The sequence below is a fragment of the Tamandua tetradactyla genome, chromosome 20 (genome assembly GCF_023851605.1).
Source record: "Tamandua tetradactyla isolate mTamTet1 chromosome 20, mTamTet1.pri, whole genome shotgun sequence".
NCBI classification, from domain to species: domain Eukaryota; kingdom Metazoa; phylum Chordata; class Mammalia; order Pilosa; family Myrmecophagidae; genus Tamandua; species Tamandua tetradactyla.
In genome coordinates, this window is record NC_135346.1 from 9,019,499 (window position 1) to 9,032,635 (window position 13,137).

Genomic DNA, 13,137 nt, shown 5'->3' on the forward strand with positions numbered 1-13,137 from the left:
AGCAACTGAAATATGACAAACAATCTCAAAAGAGGGAACATATGAGCAAAAACTACATCACTGTTTCAATATATCAACAGACAGAGGAAAGAGAGTTAGCCAGTAAAACTAATTTCTTGTGGTTTCCTAGCAGCAGAAATCATAAATCTCAGGAAGCATTATCCTCTAACTCCATGAGAATACAGGTCAAGACTCCACAAAGAAACAATGAACCAAAAGTCTCAAACCCTATCAGTCTTTTCCATCCTCATGACCTTTCTGATAGGTAAGTGTAATGTCAAAAAGAACAACGCTATTTTATAGGAACACATGATCTGACCAAGAAAGTAACATGAGCCAATTCAGAGCCTCTCAATCAATGTGGCATTTAGCTTAGAAAGGTTAGGGGAGAGTAATTAATTGCTTAATCATTTGCAAAAGGACATGTAATGAGATTGAAGGCCTTTTGGCAACATTTCAAAAAAAAGGTACATTAATAACCATTTTAATACCTCTTCCTATAAAAGAAAAAGACTGCCATTTTAACAACATCTGTGTTTATTATGGCATATCGAATACTGTTCTTGTATATTTAAATAAAAGCAATCTTCAGACTGGCCCCTAGGATCCATGGCAATTTCTATTTTTTAAAAAAATTGCTTTATTAGAGAAGTGAGTTAACAATTTATTTTGAAAGTACATTTTCAAATAACTTTTAAAAGTTCACAATGTCATAGAGATAATATCTGAACCATAAAGTTTGTGATATCCCTACCTGCTTTGCTTATCACTGCAGTGGCTTGCATGAAAACAAAATAAACATGGTTATAATGAACACAAGCAGATTCCACTCATAAGTTAAGAGTGTCTGAAAAAAGAACTCCCCACCAAAAATGATCAAGTATACTCAATGTCTCAAAAAACTGTAGCTGCATTTCCTGATATGTGTCTAAATAAAAAAGTATTTAAGAATATCATTTGGGCACATAAGCCTACAGATTAACATAATAGTGCCTCCATTTGTGATATAAATGCAAATGAAATTGTTACCCTTCTTTCACAATTCTACCTTCTAAGTCAGAGAAGAGTGGTACAAGTATAACTTGGTAGATATGCCCATCATAGCCAAATAAGTAATAATTCCTTTGTCCCAGATTATCCTATTCAGAATGTGATTCCAGGGTTAAATTGCATAAGGGCTAAATTACATAAATTGTGTAAAGGACTGTCTGTTTTTTATAGTCCATGAAATTCATAGAACGTTCTTAAAGATGGACCGTTCTTTTTATGTCTTCTTTCCTAACCAGACTGTGTGAATACAATTGGGTCTATAATATGATACCTTCTTAAGTAATAATAATTTGATCCTGCTTCAAAAATATGAAAAAGATAGGGAGCCTATGATTGTTTTAATGTCTCCACTCAAAGGGATAAATGGGGAGGAAAAGGTTACTTTCAACAAACATCTCTCAAATTCTGGAAAAAAATAAAACACTATAAATGTTATGAATGTAAATTCAGTTAGCACTTCAAAAAAGATTCTCAGTATCTGTTTCTCCCACTAGTCTTACGCCATTTGGATGACAAAAAGAAGGCAGAAAAAGGTACTAAATGAAAATTTCTGTTAGTATTGAAAAAAAATCCATTCAACTTACTACCCAAGGTACCAGTTCTTTTCACATAAAGATTCCATTTTAAATTTATAAATATCTCCAAAGTATTCAACAACATAAACACTCATACATAAATATATCCTGTTAAGTGCTATAATACTTAAGAACATCTTAGCTAAAGGCCACTAGGAAAGTTTTAAAATACTTACCATATGATTTTTGGCAATTTTAATGCAAAAATTATTGTCATAGTTTTATTTTCTCTAATCTTTGTGGCTTCTTATATTCATGATAAAAAAAAATCAAAACACTGGGAAATTGGCCTAATTGCAATGTAAACTTACACACTTGGTTTCCTCTATGCAAATACTTTGTAAATAAAAAAAAATAGATGTAGTTACATTTTTCCTTCAGCTTGGGGAAATTTAATCTTCAAAATTCTTTAGTTGGGAAGGAAAAGAGTGGAAGGGTTAAATGGAGTACCTTTTTTGCCCTTTAGAAGAGCAAATTCTTCCCTTTAGAAGAATCCCTTACATCATTTACAAATGAAAATGGAAACTGATTCTCTGCATGAGAGATACAAAAGGCACTAAATGCTATTGCATTCCCTCTGAGCCAAGAGCAAACAGATTTGATTCTAATGTCCAACTTTGAGTTATTAATAGGGAAGCAGGAAGGTGAGATGCCAGTTCTTTCTCTCCCAGCCCTTTAAGGTATATTATTCACTTCATTTTCTACTTACAGGAAGAATCAATCTACTGTATGTATACTCAGAATTAGACATTTCAAAGAGTGGTTAATTTCCAAATTTTGCCTTTTTACAATGGGTTTAATAAAATTCAAGAATTAGAGGGACATTCAGATAGAAACTCTTACTGAAAGACTTCTCTTGTGCATTAGGCCCAAATGTATTTCTTTAAAAGTTTTTCATAGATAAAATTTGACAGACATAAGTATAGAATTTATTATAAGGGCCAAAAACACCTACAGAAAATGAAATATGCTGCATATGGCAATAAAACAATAAATTATCCTCATAACAATTTCTGCAGATATCCCAGAAACAAATCTTTCGTCTTTCAACTAAATAACATAAAAGCATTTTTTTAAAAAACAGACATCTAGTTTAGTCGAGAGAGTTTAGAGTTGCCCATCCCAAAAAGTAGTCTTAAAGATAGAATTTTATTTTTTCTTCTCAAATAGACATTCATCACTTCTCTAATTTGTGTCCCTGCCTCCAGGCTCACTTTCTATCAAACTACCACCCCCTAGACCTGAAAAATCTTTCTAAAATACAAATGGGAGCATTTACATCTACTACTTAAAGTTTTTTCTATATACTTCAGTGTTTTCAGGATAAACTACCTATGTTCCAGCCTCTTCAGGATGTGTCTTCCTTATCTTTCCAGCCGCATGTTCTGCCATTCCTTCATTCCCGAAACACAGGCCACAGTCTATAACGTTCAATCTTACAGCATGCCATTTTTTCTCTCTCTATTGCCTTCTTGCCACTGTAATTTAGCAGATCCTACACGCTCAACCTGGATATCCGTAATACCCTCACTTTGCCCAGTTAACTCTAATCCATTAGAACAGGAGTCAGTAAACTGTTTCTATAAAGAACCATAGAGAAAATATTTTAGACTACGCAGGCCATATGGTCACTGGCTCAATTAATCAACTGCTATTGCAGTATGAAAGAACCATACACAATACCTTTAAAAAATCAGGCACTCCATTCTATAAAATGTTATTTACAAAAACAAGCATTTGGCTGGATTTAGCCTAGAGACTGTAGTCTACAAACCTGCCTTAAAAAAATTTCTCAAAAATGTACTTCCCTGATGAGGTGTATACCATCTATACACTCATACACACTTTACACATCCCTCTACATTTGCATGTGCCCCATTATGAAAATTGACCTGTGTTATCCAAATCTCTCCCTTCCTACAAGACTGTAAAACTTCTATAGATCAAAGAAAAAGCTACAGAGAAAATTAATATGTATTATTAACTGAATGAACATGAAAATACAACATATAAAATATGTGAGCTGCAGCTGAAGTAGTGCTTAGAAAAAAATGTATAGCACTAAACACCTACACTGAAAAAGAAAGAATGCAAAATGGCAGAATATAAAAATAAGCTCCATCTACCAGAAAAATAAATGACCTGGAAAAGGGATTGGAATTGACTAGGTGGTAACTCTGGAACCAGAATGGACATTTAGAACAACTATGGGGGTGCCAGAGGAAGTGAGAGGCTGCCAAGAGTTCAGCTTTTATAATTTAAAGCTCAAATCAACAACCACCTCCATTTCTCAGCCCAGCAGTGGCTATGAAAACAACAGTGACTGTGGAAATGTAGCCCAGATTCCAGGAGCTACAAGGTGAGGCCAGTGCAGGCAGATGAAACTTTGTCCACCAAAAATTGGGGTTGAAGGTCAAGGTATGTCATGGGGTGGGGGCAGGAGTGGGGTCCCTGAGATGCCGGAGCAGACACTGCCCCTGGTTTTGGATCTCTGGGCTGTAGCAGCTTCCACCAAGGTTCTTGGGTCATAAACAGCCAGGACCTTTTTTGTTTCATTGGTTTTCATTCTGTTGTGTATGGGTGTTTCTTGATCTGATAATCCCTAAGGGTCCAACTTATTAGACTTGGTTTAAGCCTTATGACTTCCTACCATCATCTACTGGGACATAAACAGCCATGCACCTTCCTTGGAGTGAGATAACTGTATTTCCAGAGCTACTACAACATAATAGCCAGAATGTCTAGTTCTTAAAAAAAAAAAGTTATAAAACATACAAGGAAACAGGAAAGTAGTGCCCAGTCACAAGAAAAAAATAATTCAATGGAAACTAATCAAGAGAAAATTCACTCTCTAAAATTAATGATCATAAATTAATTAATGATCTTAGATTTATTAAATCCATTTAGTAAACTAAAGGAGAAAATGGACAAAGAACTAAAGAAGGTAGAAAAATAATACATGAATAAAGTGAGACTCTCAATGATGAGATAGAAATTATTAAGGAGAACCAAATGGAAATGCTAGAACTGAAAAGTGCAATAACCGAAATGAAAAATTTAGTAGAGGGGGGTTCAATAGCAGATTGAAGGAGACAGAAGAATGGATTAGTTGGATAATTGGAATTATCCAGTCTGAGGAGCAGAAGGAAAAAAAACAGTCTTACAGAATTTGTGACCTTATCAAGTGTTCCAGTATACAAAATCAGAGGGGTCCCAAAAGAAGAAAGAGATAAAAGGGCAAAAAAAATTCAAAGGATAATGGCTGCAAATATCCCAAATCTGATGAAAGATATGAATACAAAATCTAAGAAAGTGAACAAGTACCAAATATTTACACCAATATACATTATATTCAAACTGTCAAATGCCAAGCACAAAGACAAAATCTTGAAAACAACAAAAGAATCACATACATGGGAATCTTAATAAAACAATATTGATTTCTCATTAGAAACCATGGAAGTCAGAAGGCAATAGGAGGAAATATTTAAAATGCTGAAAGAAAAAAATTATAACCAAGAAAAATATATCCAGACAAGCTGTTGTTCAAAAATGAGAGGGAAATTTTAAAATATCCAAATAATGAAAGGCTGAGGGAGTTTGTTGCCACTAGATCTGCCTTACAAAAATGCTAACAGGAGTCCTTCATATTGAAAGGAAAGAACTCTGGAGAGTAACTTGAAGCCCTAAGAAGAAATAAAGACTTCTGGGATAGGTAAATACATTGGAAAATATAAACGCCAATATTACTGCATTTTTCATTTGTAATAACATCTTTTACTTCTTTATAATGCTTAAAATTCAAGTGCATAAAAAACAAGCACAAGGGGGGTCTGGTCAGCCTCCTGTGCTTTCAGCTGTATGGGAATCCCACGGTGGAGTCTGTGCTCACATCAGCGCTGGGACGCCACCCTGAGAAAACAGCAGCAGAGCTCAAATCCTCATCCCCACAGCCGGGGGCTGCTTCCTGTCCCTGCTGTGGCTGCCAAGGAGACAGTTGCTATGGGCAGAACAGACACGGAAGACTTGAACTCCTAAACCTCAAGGGAGGTGATTTCATTTATTTTCTTCTATAGAATGTGAAGGCCAGTTATTCATGACTCCGTATGATTTTGGCTGTTACAATGGATGAACCTAAATGTACTAAAACATGGAAGTCACTTTCAAAGCAGGAATTAAATCATATGCTCTCTGGAACTCCACCAGCTTGGAAAGGATCATCAAAGCTATTTCAAAATCTTAAAGAAAGAGGTGTGATTTCTTAAATGAATTTCTTTTTTTCTATGTATTTTAACAAAGCAACATGAAGGTTTTGAATAGCTTTCAACGTTTTGACACGGATGGCAATGACATAGTGAATAAAAGGGAACTTTGGGTGCTTCAAGACATTTTTCAGGAAAAAAAATGAAAAAAGAGAAACTAAAGGAGATGAAGAAAAGAGAGCACTGCTGCATCTTCAACTTTACAGATACCATTCTCCTACTAATAGCGTACTTAAAACAGGTGGAGAGGAACTTGTCTCCAAAATCGAATGGGATAGACTAAGATGTAAAGCACTCTTTTCAGACCTCACAGAGAGTGCTGATAACCTCACAAGTTTAGTACCAGATTTTACACCTTTTGTACACTTTTTTGGAAAGAAATGGAAAGCTGGGCTCAATTTTGGAGATTTTTATAGATTCATAGATAACCTCCAGGCAGAAGTTCTAGAAATTAAATCCCTTTCCTCCTCTAATGGGATGAATACAGCAGTGAAGATTTAGCTCGTATTCTTTTATGATATACAGATGCGGAAAGCACATCAGTGTTTTTGGAAAATGTGCATTATAATATACTTGAAGAACAGGGCATCACCTTTGATTTATTCAAGTCACTTTTCCAGTTTTTGAACAATCTAGAAGATCTTGCAATAGCCCCGAATATGTGTAATGTTGAAAGTCGTTCTATAGGGCGAGATGAATTTAAGCATACCATCTATGTAGCTATTGGCCTCAAACTTTCACATTTAGGAACACTGCCTTCAAGATTTTTGATGTTGACAAAGATGATCAATTATATTGTAAAGAATTTATTGGAGTTATGAAAGACAGACTCCATAGAGGATAGTAAAATAGTTCGGAAGTATCCCACTTTCAAATCTTGTCTGAAAAGAAGTTCATAGCAGATAAGTACTGGTAAAACAATGTTCAAAGGATTACTATCTACCTGACAAATACAAAAAGCAAAAATTTTAGAGAGTTGTGGAATCAGGTCTGAGGTCAAAGCATGCAGAGATGAAGGAAAAGGTGTAGCACTACAGAAATTATGTTTTTGTCTTAAACTGAATCCTCAAACATAAGACCAGATAAAGCAGAGCTTCTTACTAACTACAGATGTTACGTGTTATCAATTTGAGCCTTGCCTTGATTTAATTGAGCTGTCTGTACTTTTTCATTCCCTTCAGAACTATGCAGCTACTTTCAATGGCTATATGAGAATGCATTTAATTTATTTATATTTATTTATTAGAATTGCCTTATTTCAAAATAAGTCATGACTCATGGAATACAGATCACTTAAAAATGAACAGGAAGCATACATTATTTCCTCTGGTTTTGGACTCTGAACTTATTTTCAGAAAACAAATATTATTGGAGATTTTTATTTGAGCCCTTAGAATTATTAATAAATCTCTCTTATTTATCAGGTTTTTGAACAGATTGAAAAAACATTGGAAAATAAATATAAAGTATGCTACTATATAATATGTTGATTTACACTGTACTTATAGTTTTTAAAGTACTTAACTGTCATATACTGTTTTGAATCATGTAAAGCTTTTTAAAAAATTTTTGTTCATATACCAAAATCAACAGAATTGTCTGGTATCATTTCAGGTATAAAGAAATTTTAAATGTAGATTTTTTTTTTAAGTACAAAATATAGATTGAAGGCAGACACAGTGGTAGTTTATAATGAAAATCACCGTCGTTGTCACTATTGCCTCAATATGATGCTGCTCCTGATTACAGGTAGTATATGTTAATAAAACTAGTAAAAATGGTATCCTAAATCTCTGTAACTTATTGTCTATTGTCAATATACATCTGTATTGTCAAAGAGTGTGATCGAGACTAATAAAAAGTTTTAAAAGACTAATGTACATACTAGGTAGAAATTAGTATTTTATTTCTTTCAAAGGACCACATGCAAAAGTGGTGCCAAACAGCCAGTGTTCAGAGTAATTATTAATCACTTAAATGTAAAGGTAATTCAAAATAATGTCTCAGAAAAAGAAAAGCTTTTTATTGAAAAACAAAAGAGATTAGATTTTCACATGGAGGAAAGAATTTCAAAATACTTAATAGAAATCTGTCCAATTAGCAAAAGTATAGTTTATATAACAATACTATACAAAAAACAGAAATGTAAATTTAAACTAATATATTTATACATTGTATGTGGAAGGTAATGTTCATTTATCTTCCCTCCTAAGACGTATTTAAGTTACTCATACTCCAACTTTCACATTGTTTTTGCATATGGAAATAGGAAACACTGACTTTTTTATGTCATTAAGTGTGAAATTGTTAGCTCTGCATCAGCATATTTATAAAAATAATGTTGCTTCCAAGAAAACTAGTTATTAGTGTTAACTGTGTGTCTGTTAGACATTTTACATTCTTTATCTAATACTGTTTATTACACTGATGTAGAAATAAATGATTAATAAATTAATAAATGTCTATGACATTGATTCAATTGAGCATCTTATAAGACTGGCTAATTAAAAATATCTATGAACTCATTTAACATGACCCAGATCTAATTCAACTGACACTGAATATTCTCAATGTTAATTATTTGCTGTCTAAAATAATCAAAACTTGCAAATAACTTTAATCTTTGACTATAAGTGCTATTATCCTGCATACATAGAAAAATTGCCATTTAAAACAGTCCTATAAATATAGATAAAAACTGAATTCATTCATTAAAATCCTTTATAATCCTGTCATTTGTCCAAGGAAGAACATTATAGTACATATGCAAATCTATTCTTCATTTCTTATCCAAGTAAGTGCATGAATATCTGTTTTTAAGGCTGCAGCATAATATTAAATGTGAATAAATAAAACATTCTGATCAGTTAATATATAACAGAGTGGTAAATTACAGTGATTCCCTTTGTATTGCCATTCTTGAACTTTATCATCTATAAAATAGGAAGTAAAAATATCTCACTGTATTGTTATTTCCAAAGATTTAAAAAATTAAATGCATTGACAACAGTAATGTAATAAATACATGTATGCTATTATTAAATATTTCCATTTATAAACTATTGTTTGGAAAGACGGTGATGTACATAAACTTTAGTATACTTTCGACAAAAACTCTATATGATAGATGGCTTATGATACTTCTTAGAATCATTTAATAATAAGAAATACATTTACATTCCAATTTGTTGTTCCTATGATAAAATGTTATTGTAAAGCAACTTAACTTACATTCTCATATTATCTTAAAATATATATACCTGCCCTTAAAGTTAAAAACAAGCAGAAGCACTTATGACTGGGCACACAGCGTATAAAAAGACGTAATATGTGACAAGAACAATATAAAGGGGAGGAACGGAGGATTATAGGAACAGAGTATGTATAGGCCATTGAATTAAAGTTGGGTATCAATAAACTAAATTGTAATAGATCTGGGATAGTAAGTGCAATCTCCATGGTAACCATCAATAAAGTATCTTTTAAAATTACATGAAAGAAAATGAAAAATGATTCAAAATGGATCTTTATTAAAAAATCATCTAAACAGAAAGGAAGGGAGAATGGAGGAAAAAAGAAAAAAATAGTATTAGACATACAAAACACAATGAGAAAATGACAGAAGTCTCACATTATCAGCAATTGTCATAAAAGTAAATGGATTACTCTCAGGGGTGTAACCCTCCCTGGCAACATGGGACAGAAATCCTGAGATAAGCTGGCCTCAAGGGATTGAGAAAGCCTTCTTGACTGAAAGAGGAAGAGAGAAATGCGACAAAATAAAGTGTCAGTGGCTGAAAAATTTCAAAGAGAGTCGAGAAGTTATCCTGGAAGTTATTCTTATGTATTATACAGACATCCCTTTTTAATTTATGGTGTATTGAGTGACTGGAGGGAAGTACCTGAAATTACTGAGCAGTGTTCCAGTAGCCTTGATTCTTGAAGACGATCATATAAAGATATAACTTTGACACTGTGACTGTGGGATTCTGAAAACCTTATATCTGTTACTCCTTTTATCTAGAATATGGACAGATGAGCTAAAAAAAAATGGATAAAGAATAAATAAATAATAGGGGGACAAAGGGTAAAATAAATTGGGCAGATGGAAATACTAGTTACTGAAAGGGAGGGGTAAGGAGTATGGTATGTATGAGGTTTTTTGTTTTTTCTTTTCATTTCTTTTTCTGGAGTGATGCAAATGTTCTAAACAATTATCATGGTGATTAATACACAACTATGTGATGATACTGTGAGTCACTGATTGTACACCATGTATGGAATATATGTGCATGAATTTTTATTTCTCAATAAAAATATGTTTTAGAAAAAGTAAATGGATTAAATCACCAGTCAAAAGACAGAGATTGGCAGAATAGATAAAGAAGCATGGCCCAACTATATGCCATTTATAAGAGAATCATCTTAGGTCTAAAGAGGCAACCAACTTGAAAGTAAAATGAAGGAAAAAAATATTTCATGCAAACATGAAAAAAAGAAAGCTAGGTTAGCTATACTAATATCAGAAAAAAAGGGCCTTAAACAAAAACTATCATAGAAAAAAGGTAGAACATTATATATTGATTAATAAAAAGTCCATTCACCAAGAAGATAAAACACTTATAAACATATATGCACCCCAAAGTATATAGGATGCAATCATTTACAGAATTGTAGAGAGAAATAGACAATAATAGTTGAATATTTGAATATACCACTTTCAATACTGGATAAACCATCCAGGCAGAAGATCAACAAGGAAATAAAGAATTGAACAATACTATTAACTAACTAAATTTAACAGACATATGGAACACTTTACCCAACAATAGCAAAATACATATTTTTTTCAAGTGCACACAGAGAGACATAAATTGGGGCACAAAAGAAGTTTCAATAAATTTCAAAATATTTAAATATTGCAAAGTAACTTCTCAGACCAAAATAGGATGAAGTTAGAAATCAATAACAGAAGGCAAACTGAAAAGTTTTTAATGTGAAAATTAAACATCTGCTCTTAAATAGCCAATAAGTAAATTAGTACTTACAAGGAAAATTATAAAATTTTAGAGATACATGAAAAGAAAGACACAACATATCAAAACGTATGGGATGCAGTGAAAGCAGTGCTCAGAGGGAAATTTATAGCTATATATAACCATATTAAAGTAGAAGAAAGATTTCAGAGTAATCATCTAACTTCATATCCTGAGAAACTAGAAAAGAAGAATAAAGTAAACCCAAAGTTAGCAGAAGGGAAACAGCTAAGATTACAGCAGAAACAGGTGAAGCGGAGAATTGAAAAAAAAAAATTGAGAGCATCAACAAAACAAAAAAGTCTCTTTTAAAAAATCTATACTAACAAACCATTAACCAGACTGACAAAGAGAAAAGACAATTAACTAAAATCAGAAATGAAAATGGTGATATCACTACTGAACTGACAGAGAAGACTATGAACAAATGTATGCCAAAAAACTAGATGATCTAGATGCAAAGGAACACTTCTAGAAATATACAAATTATTTAAATTGATTCAAGAAGAAATAGAAAACTTCAACAAATCTATAATAAGCTCATATAATAAGAGATTGAGTCTATAATCAAAAACCTTTCGTAAAGAAAAGTCCAGGACCATATGAGTCACTGGTAAATTTTATCAAAAATTTAAAGAAAAATTAAAAACAATCCTTCTCAAACTCTTCCAAAGGACTCAAGAAGAGGGAACATTTCCTAATTCATTCTATGAGGACACTATTATCCTCTTATCAAAATCTGATAAAGACATCACAGGAAAAGAAAGTCACAGACCAATTTCCATCATGAATATGGATGCAGGAATCCTCAACAAAATATTAGCAAACAAAATACAACAACATATGAAAACTATTATTCACTATAAATAAGTGGTATTTTTTCCAGGAATGCAAGGGTAGTTCAATATATGAAAATCAGTCAAAGCAATATACTACATAAAACAAAACCACGTGGTCATTTTAATAGCCACAGAAAAGGCATTTGACTAAATCTGGCACTGTCTCCTGATAAAATTACTCAGAAAATTAGGAACAGAGGGAGAAATTATAAACATGATAAAGGCCATTTATGAAAAACCCCAGAGTTAAATCATACTAAATGGTAAAAGACTGAAAAATGGTAAAGAATGGTAAAAGGTAATTTTTTAAAAAATAAAAAGCAGATTCAGTGTTGAACTAGAAACTCTAGCCAGAGCAATTAGACAAGAAAAGGAAATTAAAAACATCCAAATTGGAAATGAAGAAATACTACTATCTCTATTTGCAGATGACATGATCTTATACATAAATGTTCAAAGGAATCCTTAAGACAACTAATAGTGCTAATATGTGATTTCAGCAAAGTGGCAAGATATAAGATCAACCCACCACCCAAAAATCAGTTGTGTTTCTATACCCCAGCATTGAACAATCCAAAAAAATTTCAAGTAAACAATTCCATTTACACTAGCATCTAAAAGAATAAAATATGTAGAAATAAATATGGACAAGGGTATAAAAGACTTGTACAATGAAAACTACAAATTACAACTGAAAGAAATTAAAGACCTAAATAGATGGCAAGACATCCTATGTTCATGATATGGAAAACTTAATATCATTAAGATGTCAATATTGTCCAAAGTGATCTACAAATTCAGTATAATCCCTACCAAAATTCCACAGTCTTTCTGCAGAAATGTAAAAGCCAATCCTCAAATTCATATAGAGTGCCTGGAGCCAGAGTAACCAAAGCAATTTACAGTACAACACTACATACTGTACCATGCTGTTTTGTTTTGTAATATAATTTGAAATTGGAAGTGTGAATCATCCAACTTTGTCTTTTTTCAAAGTAAAACAGTGTGTTATTGTATAAAAATAAATGCATCTACCACTATAACAGAATTTAAATCTAGAATTTTTAATGAAGGTGCTATGTACATGCAATGAGGAAAGAACTGTCTCTTCAACAGCTGGTTAAAAAAAAGGTTGAAGATAAACAAATGGCCAAGAAGCACATGAAAAGATGCACATCATTAGCCATTAGGGAAATGCAAATCAAAACCAAATAAGATTCCACTTCACATCTACAATTCAATCATGGCCATCATCTTTCTTAAAAAGTGTTGGAGAAGAGGCAGAGAAATTGGAACTCTAGTGCATTGTCAGTGGGAATGTAAAATGGTGCAGCCACTGTGGAAAGCAGCATGGTGGTTCCTCAAGAAGTTAAAT

General features: G+C 32.6%; 1 pseudogene; it reads left to right on the forward strand.

The window, feature by feature from the left end:
* Positions 1–3,832: 3,832 nt before the first annotated feature.
* Positions 3,833–6,786, forward strand: LOC143664270 (calcium uptake protein 3, mitochondrial-like; annotated as a pseudogene).
* Positions 6,787–13,137: the final 6,351 nt, after the last annotated feature.